The following is a 13159-nucleotide window of genomic DNA, read 5'->3' on the forward strand; positions in this document are numbered from 1 at the left end:
AATAAACTAATCAATTGTCATATAACTAACAACATCTGTCCTATCATCTCTAACACCCTGGAGGACAACGGGGAGAGTTTAGACGCTCTCCAAGATTACATCGACCGGTGCTTCCAAGATTTAGTAATGAAGAAGGCTCAGAGTGCATCTTCGCCGGCCAAAATTGAGACACCGTCATCGAAGTGATGTCGCCTGGCAGACTCCCCCGGCACAACATCACCTGCCAGAAAAGACATTGCAGACATCCTGGAGTCAATCGACAAGTGATTGTCCAGTTTTGATGCGAGGCTGTCCTTGGTGGAGATTTTACACCGAGAATTTAAATCTCTGAGAGAATCCCTGGAGTTCAGCCAGCAGCAGGTGGAAACGCTTGCTTCTGAAAATGCCACGCTACGGGAGTCGGTCAAATCTCTCACCGATAACGTGACCCAGTTAAACATAGAAAATAAAAAACAAAAGAGTCCGTTATCGATCTACAAGCCCGTAGCATGCGAGACAACCTTGTGTTTTCGGACGCGGAAGCAACAGTGAAAAGCTTCATTAAAACCCACCTGAAGCTGCCGGAGGACACCGCAAAGAACATCGCCTTCGAAAGAGTGCATTGCTTGGGGGCCGTGAGGTCGCCGACCGGGAGACCACGTCCAATTGTGGCCAAATTCGGCCAATTCAAACAGAAGGAACAGGTGAAGAGTCGCGGCAGGGAGCTGAAAGAAACGGACTTCAGCATGAACAACCAGTTCCCCAAAGAAATCCTGGAACGACGCAAGGTCCTGTTCCCAATTCGACGTAGCTTCATCCAGAGAGGCTCCGGCGCTGTCATCGCCATGGACCGGCTCTACGTGGACGGACAGCTCTACCGCGTCCCCGGCACCACTCCATGGTTATATTGACTGCACTCCAGATAAGAACCCGCTATACTCTTTTCTTATCCACTCACTGTTTCCGTTTTTTTCTTTTTTTTTGTTGTCGCTCACCGTTCTCGTGGTTTCTTTCTTTCTCTTTTCTTTCACTGCAGTGATCATCTACTTCCCCACTCACCTACAAGCAAAACCCTCTATTTCTGCATATTCACACACCACGATCACGCAAACACATGCGCTCAATGGCAGCACATTTACAACAACCTCATAGTGCACACAGACTTATAGGACACACACGCTTGTTCATATTAGTGAATATACACACACATAGACTCATGGAGCCTCTCACCACACATTTTTTTTTCTCTTTCTATTTACAAAACAAGTGATGTTTCCACATTCTCTTCACCCGTCTAAACGAAACACCCAGCTTACATCGTTAGACATACACACACAATTATGGGCACACTAAGGTTTGTCACATGGAATGTAAATGGAGCTGGCACCAGAGAAAAGAGGTTAAAGATATTTAACCAGCTTAAAAAACTACAGGCAGATGTTGTTTTATTACAAGAGACTCACAGGCCTGTCACAGGTTTAAACGAACTTAAAACACCTGAGTTTCCGTTTGCAGCCTGTTATAATTCTAGACAAAGGGGAGTAGCAATTTTAATACATAAAAATGTTAATTTTACAGTACTCGATGCAGTTATAGATCCAGAGGGTAGATTCCTTATTATTAAATTATCAATATTTAACAAAAAGCTATGTATTGTAAGTATATATGGTCCAAATGTTGATGAACCCTCATTCTTCCACAGATTTTTTTAGTGCACTCTCTGAACCCCTTGATTGCACACTTATTCTTGGAGGCGACCTCAACCTGGGACTAAATGAAGAAATGGATAGGCTGAACACAACAGGAACTCAGCGCAATTGGCAGTCCACAAATATAATCAAACAGTATATGAGTGACTATGGCCTTTGCGATGCATGGCGCTCCCTTCACCCCAACAGTAAGGAATATTCTTTCTTCTCACATGTCCATCGCTCCTACTCTCGTCTGAATTATTTCCTAGTCAGTAGCTCACTGCTGAGTGATATTTCAGACACTGAGATTCACCCTATAGCTGTCAGCGATCATGCCCCTGTATCTCTAACACTAATACACAAGAATAATACTACACCAAGTAAAAACTGGAGATTTAATACATCACTGCTCAAAGATGAAGAATTTATTAAATATTTTAAAAAAGAGTGGACTTCATATTTAGACTATAATGACACTCCCGGAACATCAGCTTCTGTTCTATGGGAAGTAGGGAAAGCTGTGATGAGAGGTAAAATAATTTCTTTCTCGTCACACAAAAGGAAAGAAAACAAAAATATTCAGGAATTAGAAAAAACCATCAAATCCTTAGAAGAAGCCTACGCGTGCGACCAAGATCAAGAAATAATGAACAAAATACGCAAAACAAAACTAAAATTAAATGAAATTATTAATAAAAAAACACAATTCCTAGTACAAAGACTTCGCTTGCAGAATTTTGAACACAGTAACAAATCAGGTCGATTTCTAGCTAACCAGTTAAAAATAAATAAAGAAAAAACAACTACATGTGCTGTTAAAGATTTATCTGGAAACACAATATATGACCCTGGAAGAATAAACAACATTTTTAGGGATTTCTATGAAACTTTATATTCACCACAAATAAACTCATCTAAAAATGAAATTGATCAGTTTCTTGACAACGTAACTCTTCCAAAATTACTAGACAGTCAAGCAATGGCACTGGATTCGCCACTGACGCCAGGTGAACTCCAGGAAGCCCTGATAAGTATGCCCAATAATAAGGCTCCAGGTCCAGACGGCTACCCTGCAGAATTCTACAAAGAATTCTGGACAATTTTGGCACCAGTATTCCACGGAATGTTGCAGGAAATCAAGGAAAATGGCAGACTACCACCAAATATGAATCCTGCCAACATTAGTCTTCTGCTAAAACCAGGCAAAGACCCTTTATTTCCATCAAGCTATCGTCCAATATCCCTTATAAATGTAGACCTCAAAATAATCTGCAAAGTCCTCTCAAAAAGATTAGAGAAAATAATCCCCCCTTTTAATTCATCCTGACCAAACTGGTTTCATAAAAGGTAGGCACTCATCAACAAACACACGTAGATTACTTAATTTAATAGACTACTCATACAGTAAAAACATTGAAGCCACAATATTATCTCTAGATGCAGAAAAAGCATTTGCCAGAGTTAACTGGAAATTTTTATTTGCAACTTTACACAAATTTGGTTTTGGAAACTCTTTCATAAACTGGCTAAGAATATTATATAATTCCCCAACAGCTTGTGTCAGAACAAATGACCAGACATCCTCCAGCTTCTGTCTCCTGAGGGGCACCAGACAGGGATGCCCACTCTCCCCTTCACTGTTTGCAATTTTTATCGAACCACTAGCAGCAGCAATTAGACAGAATTCAGTAATTAAGGGCATAAAATGCAAGAACGTGGAACATAAAATCAGCCTTTATGCGGATGATGTGTTGCTTTTTCTCCAAAACTCACAAACCAACCTTTCTGAGGTAATTACACGAATAAACTCGTCCTCAACAGTTTCAGATTATTCAATTAACTGGTCAAAATCTACAGTTCTTCCAATTAACTGCTCCTTCCATAATTCTTCTTCTGCCCCACTACAATCTGGAAATATTAAATATTTAGGTATTAATGTCTCTCTTAAGCTTTCAGACTTAACTAAATTAAACCACATCCGACTTCTAAAGAAAGTAGAAGGCGATCTGACTAGATGGAAATCTCTACCCATATCACTCATGGGAAGGGTTGCCACTATAAAAATGATGATCTTGCCAAAAATAAATTACTTATTTTTAATGATCCCGAACAAACCATCACAAGATTGGTTCAGATCTCTGGATTCGCATATTTCTAAATTCCTTTGGAAAGGTAAACCCCTGCGTATCAGCTTAAAAATGCTACAAAGAACCAAGGATAAAGGAGGATTAGATCTGCCTAATTTTCAACAATATTTCTTAGCCAACAGGCTTCCGTTCATCTCAGGATGGTTAAAACGTACCTTCTTAGATGAGCCCTGGCTAGATGTTGAACAGGCACTATGCAATAATCTAGAGATTTCAGACCTACCATTTATCAGCTCAAACATCAAAAGACATGAATGCTTTAAAAGCATCAACATCAGCTCTTCTCTGACAGCATGGTGGGAGTTTCTAAAAACAACGGAGTCTTCATTAATCCCATGCAAACGTACACCTATCTGGAATAACCCTGACATATTACAAAACAATAATATGATTAATTTTCCAGAATGGAGTTGTAAAGGAATTAAATACTTAGAACATATATTAGAAGGAACAGACTTTATTCCATTTGACAGACTAGTTATACAATATGGGATCAACAAGAAAAGATTTTTAGAATATCAACAAATTAAATCCATAGTAAAAAAGAACTTTAACCTCAGTCAAGTTGAATTACAAACACCACCAAGCGCGGTACATTTTCTTACTCTTAAATCCCCCAAATTATTGTCTAAAATATACAGAACACTTTCTAAAATAGATGAATCAATATCCCTTCGTATTGCAAAGTGGGAAGCAGATTTATCAGTCAGCTTAGACCAAAACTTCTGGTCTCAGATATGCTTAAAAACCTTTAAATTGATTAGAAATCCCAGTCTGCAATTAATACAATACAAAATACTACATAGAGTGCACTATACAGGTCATCGGATGTTCCAGATGGGCTTTACATCTTCCAACAACTGCTCACACTGTCAAGGCAATACACCAGACAATTACATCCACCCTCTTTGGTTCTGTCCACCAGTGCAGAAGTTTTGGCGCAGGATATGTGAAGACTTATCAAAGTGTCTGAAATGTAAAATTCCAACCTCCCCTTTAGTGTGCTTGTTGGGCAAATTGGATGATGTCACTACAGAAACTAATACAGTCCACATGGTTTTTAATGCCCTATGCATTGCCAAGAAAACGGTCCTCATGAACTGGAAAAATAAAAATAATCTTAATTCTAGCCAATATAGAAACCATCTAATAGATCACATTAGTCTCGAGACAGCCTCTGCCACCACATTAGATCAATCCCTCTGGGCTCCTTTGATCGGCTCCATCACCTAGCCTAGCGGGGGTGGGGAGTCGAGGTTTGGTCCCGCCTTCGCCATTGTGGTTGATGTGGAGGTTGGGACGGGCTTAGGGCGTCTGGAGAATCCCTAGGGATGTTATCCCTGGAGGGCTTAACCCAGGGGTTGTGGTCCTAACCTGGTTAGTGCCTCTGGTTATTCTTAGAGGGTCTTCTCCTCATGGCTGCATGCAGCAGGGCTGGGGGAGGGTCTGTGCTGGCGGACATAGGTTACTGGCCTGGTAGCCTGGCTGCCCCTGAGTGAATCCGGGGCAGGCGTGGGGGCTTGGGGTTCGGGGGTGCTTCGCCTCCATGCTAGGGCTCTGGCTGGGCATTGGGGTCTTCGGTCCTCGTTGGTGTGTGGCCGAGGTTGTGGGCGGGGGGGTGCACGGGGGCTCAGCCCTGGCACAGGGGGCCTCTGGTGCATTGGCCTAACTAGGGGGCTCTTCAACTGGCAGGGAGGTAGTTCCATCCTTGCAGGAGTCCACTCTGCAGGTGGGGGAGAGTAATAGGAGAGCTGGAGAATAAACTTAACCTGGGTGTCTACTGTCTTGTGCAGTCTGGGAGATGATTGAATGCTAGGGTGGGTACAGTTTCCTCTGCAGTGGGGTCGGGTGGGCTGCCCTGGGTCCTGTGGGGCTGGGCAATCCTGCTGCCATAGGCCCCGGTCTGGATGGGCCTGGGCTCCCTTGCCTTGGTGGGTGCCGAAGGACGGGGGTGCCTACTGGGGTCAGCGGGGGAGCTGGCCCCAGGGAGGGGCATCTTGCATCTTGACCCTCCCTTCTTTTCCTCCCCATCCCCAGCTGCCTCCCTCTTCCCGCTCCACCACACCCACCCACACTAGTAGGGCCTTGGGGTGCGGGTGTGTCACCAGGGTGCAGGGGAGGCATCTCCAACGGCGTCCAGTATTCAACCCCACTTCTGGCGCCGGTGCCCACCTCTCAATTTTAAATCCATGTAGACATTGAGGGTTCTCGGGAGGGGCCGTGCTAACACCTACTGCTCTCTGGCAGCAGCACCATGCTCTCTCGTGTTTTAAATGCACCTTAGAACAACACGCAGCAACACTACACATGAGCGAGAGGAGGGAGGTTTGGGGTCTTCACACACCCCCGTTCTCTGCTGGCCATCGGGACGGGGGGGAGGAGGAGGTGTTAGCCGTCCGATTGGGATCTGGGATGCAGAGCCTCCCTGCTGCTGCGGAGCCTGGGGCGGTCTGCTTGCCTCCACCCTGGGAGAAAGGGTAACATCTCCTGGGTCTACGTGCCGTTTCCCCCTCTAGGGGCGAGGGTACCTGGACCCGGGGTATAGAGTATTTTTGGGGAGTGTGATTGTGTGTCCGTAGATGTCTATCCCTACGTTGGTTGAGTGCTAAGTATTGTATATGTGTGCATGAGGGTGGGAATGCATGTTTGTGTTTGTGTGTGCCTGTTTGTCTGTGTCTATATGTCAGGTCGGGTCTTACACTCCACCTCTCTGGGAACTCCCAGGCCCTCCAAAGTATGGAGGCCTATCTCCCCTCATCACACTCCCTGCCGGTAACTGATGCCCTCAGGGGTCAGTGCGTTGGTGGTTCTTGGTGTCCGGGGCTCGGCGTTCAGGTATGTACTAGCTCACTCCCGGTGACTACTTGGCGGGGCCTGGCGCCTGTTGCTCGGTCAGGCCTCTTCCGGGGCAAAGGGGGCCCTCGGGCCTCCGGCCTCTGGGCCTGCGGCTCGGTCCACTCTGGCACAGCTGGCTGCCGGCAGAGCCGGCGGGCACGCCAGTGCAGCCCCCTCTGGCTTCTGCTCCATGGCTACTGGGTGGCTACTGGCTCTCGCACTCTGGGGCCTCTGGATGTCTGGAGCCTAGATCTTCTCCATGCCTTCTTCATGCCCTGGGGGACGGGGCTATGGCTCTCTACATCCTCTAGCAGATTGTTACATGGGGAAACCTTTTGAATACAAGCGCGCTGATCCACACAGGTGTGCACACGGGTGTTCACTGTTCATAGACATAAACTACACCTTTATTGGCTGCTATTTCCAAGCACATAATGCGCTGTCGGTCCTGCTTGCTGCACAACAACATTCTATGTTTAGTATTTACTGCTGTTTACACTTATGCTAGATTAACGCGATGGTGTTGTGTTTAGTATGTTGCTCTGTTTTTTTTGCTTGTTTTCTCTTCTTTTTCTCTCAACAGGTGATCCAGGAGATTTTCTTTTCTCTTCTTTCTCTTTTTAAGTGCCCTTTCTCACTGTCCCTCTTCCCTTCTGTTTTTCTTTTCCTTCATCTTTCTTTCTCCCTTTCCTATCCCTCAGTCATGTCTGTCCCATCTGTAACAACTGAAAATAAAATAAAATAAATAATAACGACAAAGGTCAATCAAATGGACCAATACGGCAAGACCGTGATGATCCATTTGGCAAAGTAAATCCATTGGGTATCCAAATGGGACAGGCAAAAAAAACAAAAAACAAAAAAACAAACAAAAAAAAACAGCAATGACAGCACACACTCCATATATTGTTTGTTGAGCTTAAGGTGGGAATGCTTTACAAATATTCGGAGATGACCTTACACACCTGCTTTACTTGTCTGGGTTGACCTTCTAGGAGATGAAATGCTGGTTTGGCAGCACGGAGTCAGACTCCAGATGCTCCAAATGCTTTCAGTGTGAAGCAACTTGCTCTATCATGTGACACATACTGCTCTGATGTGCTAAGGTTACTACCTGGATTATGTCATGTTGCAAGTTTTTTGAGGCACTTTTGTGATATGTATTTATTTATTTATTTATTTTATTTTATTTTATTTTCAGTTGTTACAGACGGGACAGACATGACTGAGGGATAGGAAAGGGATAGGGACTTTTGTGATATTTAAAGGATTGGATTACATTTTTTGTTTCTCTTTGATCTCCGACCCAGTAATTTTGGTCAGGATCGGATGGATACAGATGCTGTATATTGGATCAGTCTATCTTTAGCAGATACCACCATGGTCTTGCAGAGAATCATACCCACAACTATTCCTTAAATACGGAGGTCTCTGATGAATTATTAGTTGAAGGTGTGGGAAACGGGGACACCAGGAAGGCAACTCTACAGCAAGGGGCCTCCAAAATTATTTGAGCAAGATGCCTCAAAATCTGTTGACAGTCACTGGATGAGGCAGTGGCCTTTTTAATTATTGTATTATTATTTTATACTATTTTAAATTAAGCTAAAAAAGAAAGAAGTGCTCAAATGAGGAAGAAGCAAAGAGAGCAGAATATTTAGGACTGCCAGAACCTTCAGTTTAAGCACTGTTTGACTGTTGTTTATGATGCTGAACACAAGGCCCAGAAGATGAAGTCATGTAGAGTAATTTTTGATTTTGTAAAGATAGTTGAACACTGTTACGACCTACATGTTGAAACTATGTGCTTATACTGTAATGTGTGTGGGATATATCTAGAAGCTGGTCCACTGAAATAATTCCTTTAAATAAATGTGTTTATTTGATGCAGTGGTTAGTGTGTTTATTCTTGGGTTTTCTCAAGCTTATATATATGGTATTTACCTTTCTTTTAGCAATGTAGATATTCAGGTTTAGGCTTGATAATAAAGTGACTCGTCCTATGAGCTTCCCCATGGTGCTGATCAAAAGCTAGAATGATGCTTTTAATCGAGAGAGAGAGAGTGAGAGAGAGAGAGAGAGAGAGAGAGGGGCAGACTGAGGTTTAGAGGTCATTTAACTGATAAATAACAGAAGTAGGGATTCAAAAGCCAATTCATGAGTCAAATAATATTTTTTCATAATATCTTTATTCTGTCTTTATTTACTGATTCCTTTCACATTACTCCAAGATGTCACTAGGTGGTGCATGGTGCTAAGTAGAAATCGAAACCCCCTTAGAGGCAAGTGCTGCAGAACTACAGTCAAGCTGTAAACAAGCTTGTGTTCTATTCATCGTTTTTTTAATATACTGGCAACATAACCCTCATGAAGGCACCATCCAGATCACTGTGTCTCATGTACAAAACCCTTTTCATCCCTCACAGAAATCCTTAAAGCAGTCCAGTCATATTAACCTTTGTAAACAGATGAAAATATCATTACATCATTATAGCGGCTCTGCTATCATTAAGATCTTTTCAACGGGGGAATATTAGTGCTAAAACAATGGGGTCAGATGTAAAAGTAGCCATTATAGAGCCTGAGTGCTCTGAGTATTAACACCTACTCTTTAGGAGAATGTGGGAGGCATAAACATGTCACAATATGCATATGTAAATATCACTCTGGTATTAAGGAACTTTAAAGGAAATGAAAGGTTCAAATCAACCATATCAACCTGCGTAAGTGTGTGTTGCTGTGTGGGGAAATGTTTTGCACTGCTTCATGATGTACTTACAAATGTATTGAAAGTTACGGCCAGTACTATGGAGGCATTGACTTGTAAATTCTCTGCACACTTGCAGTGTAATATGTATAAGCAAAGATACTTTTTAAGCACTTTTTGAGGCATGCATTGCTGCAACATATAGTTACATTTCTAATATGCTGCATATCATTGATCAACACTGCAGATTACGACCAATTTAGTTCAGGGCTATGAATCAAGCGTAAAAAAGTCAATGTGAAATGACTGCAAGTGGTGCTGACTAGTGTGACTTTCTGGTTATAAATGGAATTACTGAGGTTTAACCCATATAACAGCAGCTCTGGTTGTTTGAAAACTATTTAGAGTTGTTTCAAGTCTGTTTTTGTGTCTGATGCAAAACATCACTGAGCTCAGTGGTTTTTTTTTTTTGTCCCGTTTGGTTTTTTAGCCGTCAGAATTGATGTCTGACAGCCAACATAGATACTCAACGGATTTACTTTGACATATGGATCATCACAGCCTTGCCGTTTTGATCCATTTGATTGACTTTTGTTGTCATTATTTATTTTATTTGATCTTTAGTTGTTACAGACAGGACAGATATGGCTGGGGGATAGGAAAGGGAGAGAGAAAGATGAAGGAATAGAAAAACAGAGAGGAAGGGGGATAGTGAGTGTGACGGCTGCACTGTTAATCCAGCTAAGTGAGCCATTGCCAAGGCTGAAACTGAGTACCTTGGGTTTGTGATTCGAAATGGAATAATAAAACCTCAAATCAATAAAGTCACCGCCATAGAATCCTGTCCCTTGCCAGAGACCAGAAAACAGCTGAGATCGTTTTTGGGAATGGCAGGATTCCACCATTGGTTTATCCCTCATTTCTCCGCCATGGCAGCTCTTCTGACGGATCTGACTGGTGCCCGAAGTCCCAATAAGATCACCTGGACAGAGGAGGCTAAGACGGCTTAAGAGCCCAGTCTTGCATAGCCCTAATTTTGAGAGGCATTTCATTCTTCAGACTGATGCCTCAGAGAGAGGTTTGGGAGCTGTTCTGTTACAGGGACCGGCTGGAGAGCGTCATCCAGTGGCCTTCATCAGCCGCAAGCTGTTTCCGAGGGAAGTACGATACTCAACCATCAAGAAGGAGGCACTGGCCATCAAATGGGCCCTGGACTCCTTTAGGTATTGTCTTCTCGGACAGGAGTTCATATTGGAAATGGACCACAAGGCTCTTCAATGGATAGAGAAGATAAAGGACACAAATGGAATGATCACGCGATGGTACCTTGCAATCCAGCCATTCCGGTTCACCATCAACCACATCCCCGGCATGTCCCAGTGAGAGATCTGAAGAGGGGGAGTGTGTGATGGCTGCCCTTACAGCCACACAGTGGTAATATCCACCATATTAGTGTAGAGGCTTATACATAACATTGTATTCACATTTGTCTTTCTTTAAATATGGGAAGTAATTTACAGGAAAATAAATAACTGGTTTTCGTTTAGAATTAATTCACATACCCACATATTCTAAAATAAGTGTGCACAGTTTAGTTCACACTGTTATGTATGATTTAATCTTTGTTTTCTGAGTTACCTTAGTTGCAGCTGCTCCAGTCCCTTGATTGAACAGCCAAGAGGTGGAAAAGGGGCGGAGCGAGCTTTGATGGAAAACTGCAAATTGGCTCATTCCATAACTCAGGACCATGGGGGGGGGAATTGGAGTTCACTATGTTAGTTTCAGTTAGATTTTGTGTTTTTTTACCCCTCTGTGTTTTTGTGGGCTGATCAGTCACTATTCAAGTTCCCCTTTTGTCTAGTTAAGTTAGGTCAGTTTGTTTGAGTTATAAGTATCGTTTGTTAACTTTGAGTAGAGTTATTTTGTTATTTTGGCCTTTTTTATAGGCCCAAGATTTTGATTCTTTTTGCATGATTTAACCAACTATGTTTTTAAGTTAAATAAAAAATCCTTCTTTTGGACTTTAACCTGTGCCTGTTTCCTTTGCTGCTAGGCCCATCACAGTGAGAAAGGACACTTAGAATTAAAAAAAAATTCCTGGATCACCTGTTGAGAAAGAAAAAAAAAACTGACAGAAAGCAAAGAAAAAAAAAGACAGCAATAAACACAGCACCATTGCATTAATCTAGCTAACAGTAAATACCAATGTGCTTTCAGGAAGTAGCCAAAAAAGCTGTAGTTTGTGTCTGTGAACACCAATGTGAACACCTGTATGCACACCTGTGTGGATCACCACGCTTGTATTCAAACGATTTCTCCACGTAACAAACTGTTAGAGGGTGTGGGGAGCCATAGTCACATCCCCCAGGGTATGAAGAAGGCATGGAGGAGATCCAAGCCCCAGACATCCAGGCCCATCCAGACCAGGGCCCATGGCAGCAGCACCGCCAAGCCCCACAGGACCCGGGGCAGCCCACCTGACCCCACCACAGAGGAAACTGTACCCACCCCATCATTCAATCATCTCCCAGGCTACACAAAACAATAGACACCCAGGTTAAGTCTATTCTCCACCTCTCCTATGTCTCTCTCCCACCTGCAGAGTGGACTCCTGCAAGGATGGAACAACCTCCCTGCCAGCTGAAATGCCCCCAAGTTTGGCTGATGCGTCCGAGGCCCCCTGTGCCAGGGCTGAGCCCACAAGCACCCACCCGCCCATAACCTCGGCAACACACCAACAACCAAAGTCCCCAAGGCCCAGCCAGAGCCCCAATAACCGATGTGTGCCAGCACAGACCCTCCCCCAGCCCTGCTGCATGCAGTCACGAGGAAAACACCATCTAAGCGCTACCAGAGCCACTAACCAGGTCATGACCACAACCGGGTTAAGCCCTCCAGTAGGGGTGGGCGATATAAACGACATACGACAGAAACGATATAAATTTGGCCAACGATAGAGATTTTGACTATACCGCTCTATCGTGATAGCGCATGTTGATGATGTCATCAAGCTGCGCCTGTTTTGGTCGAAAGCATCGCAGCGGCTACAACCATTATCATCTGCAAATTATGCCGGGCGACAGTCATAGCAAAGAGATGAAGCACTTTTGAAATATGGGGAAAGCCAAAAACTGCGCTTCCTCCACTTCCGTAACATTGATTCATTAATGTTGAATTCTGTCGCAGCTGTTCTATTCCCATGTTGTTGCAGTATATTAATAACTAACCTTGTATTGTGGATGAATAATCTCAGTTGTTCTCCTGACTGAAGTTTGGCCCGTGTATAGCATCCTGCTATGCGATTGCATTTGTCCATACAGAATCCCTCACGTTAACTTTTATCGAGTGGAAAGAAAGTTGGTGTTCATCCTCCAGCTTCACTGTGCTAATGTTATGCTAACATAGCTGTGTCGCTAGCAATCACGTAGCACAACATTATATACCAGGTAGTCCAACTTCAGTAACCCTGCAAACGCCACTGCTGTTTAGTTTTCTGTCTTCATTTATGTTGGAAGTGGTAGCAGAGCTGTACGTTTGAATTAGTGTCAAAAATCTCTCAGTCAGAACATGGTATGTCATGTTTAGGTGGAAACTAGCGAGCTAACTTCCTGTTAACTTGTAACTCCATTAAATTTAATGAATTCTGTTTTCATGGATGCCTGGATGTTAAACTTAATTGTTACACCTGGTAAAGCAGCAACGCTGATGATTTTATTAAAGATGAAAGAATTTAGACCATTTTTAACTCTCAGTATTCATTTGACTTTGGGACCTGAAGCGGACGGAGTTTTGGACCCAGA

Source organism: Oreochromis aureus, linkage group 3 (assembly GCF_013358895.1).
Source record: "Oreochromis aureus strain Israel breed Guangdong linkage group 3, ZZ_aureus, whole genome shotgun sequence".
NCBI lineage: Eukaryota > Metazoa > Chordata > Actinopteri > Cichliformes > Cichlidae > Oreochromis > Oreochromis aureus.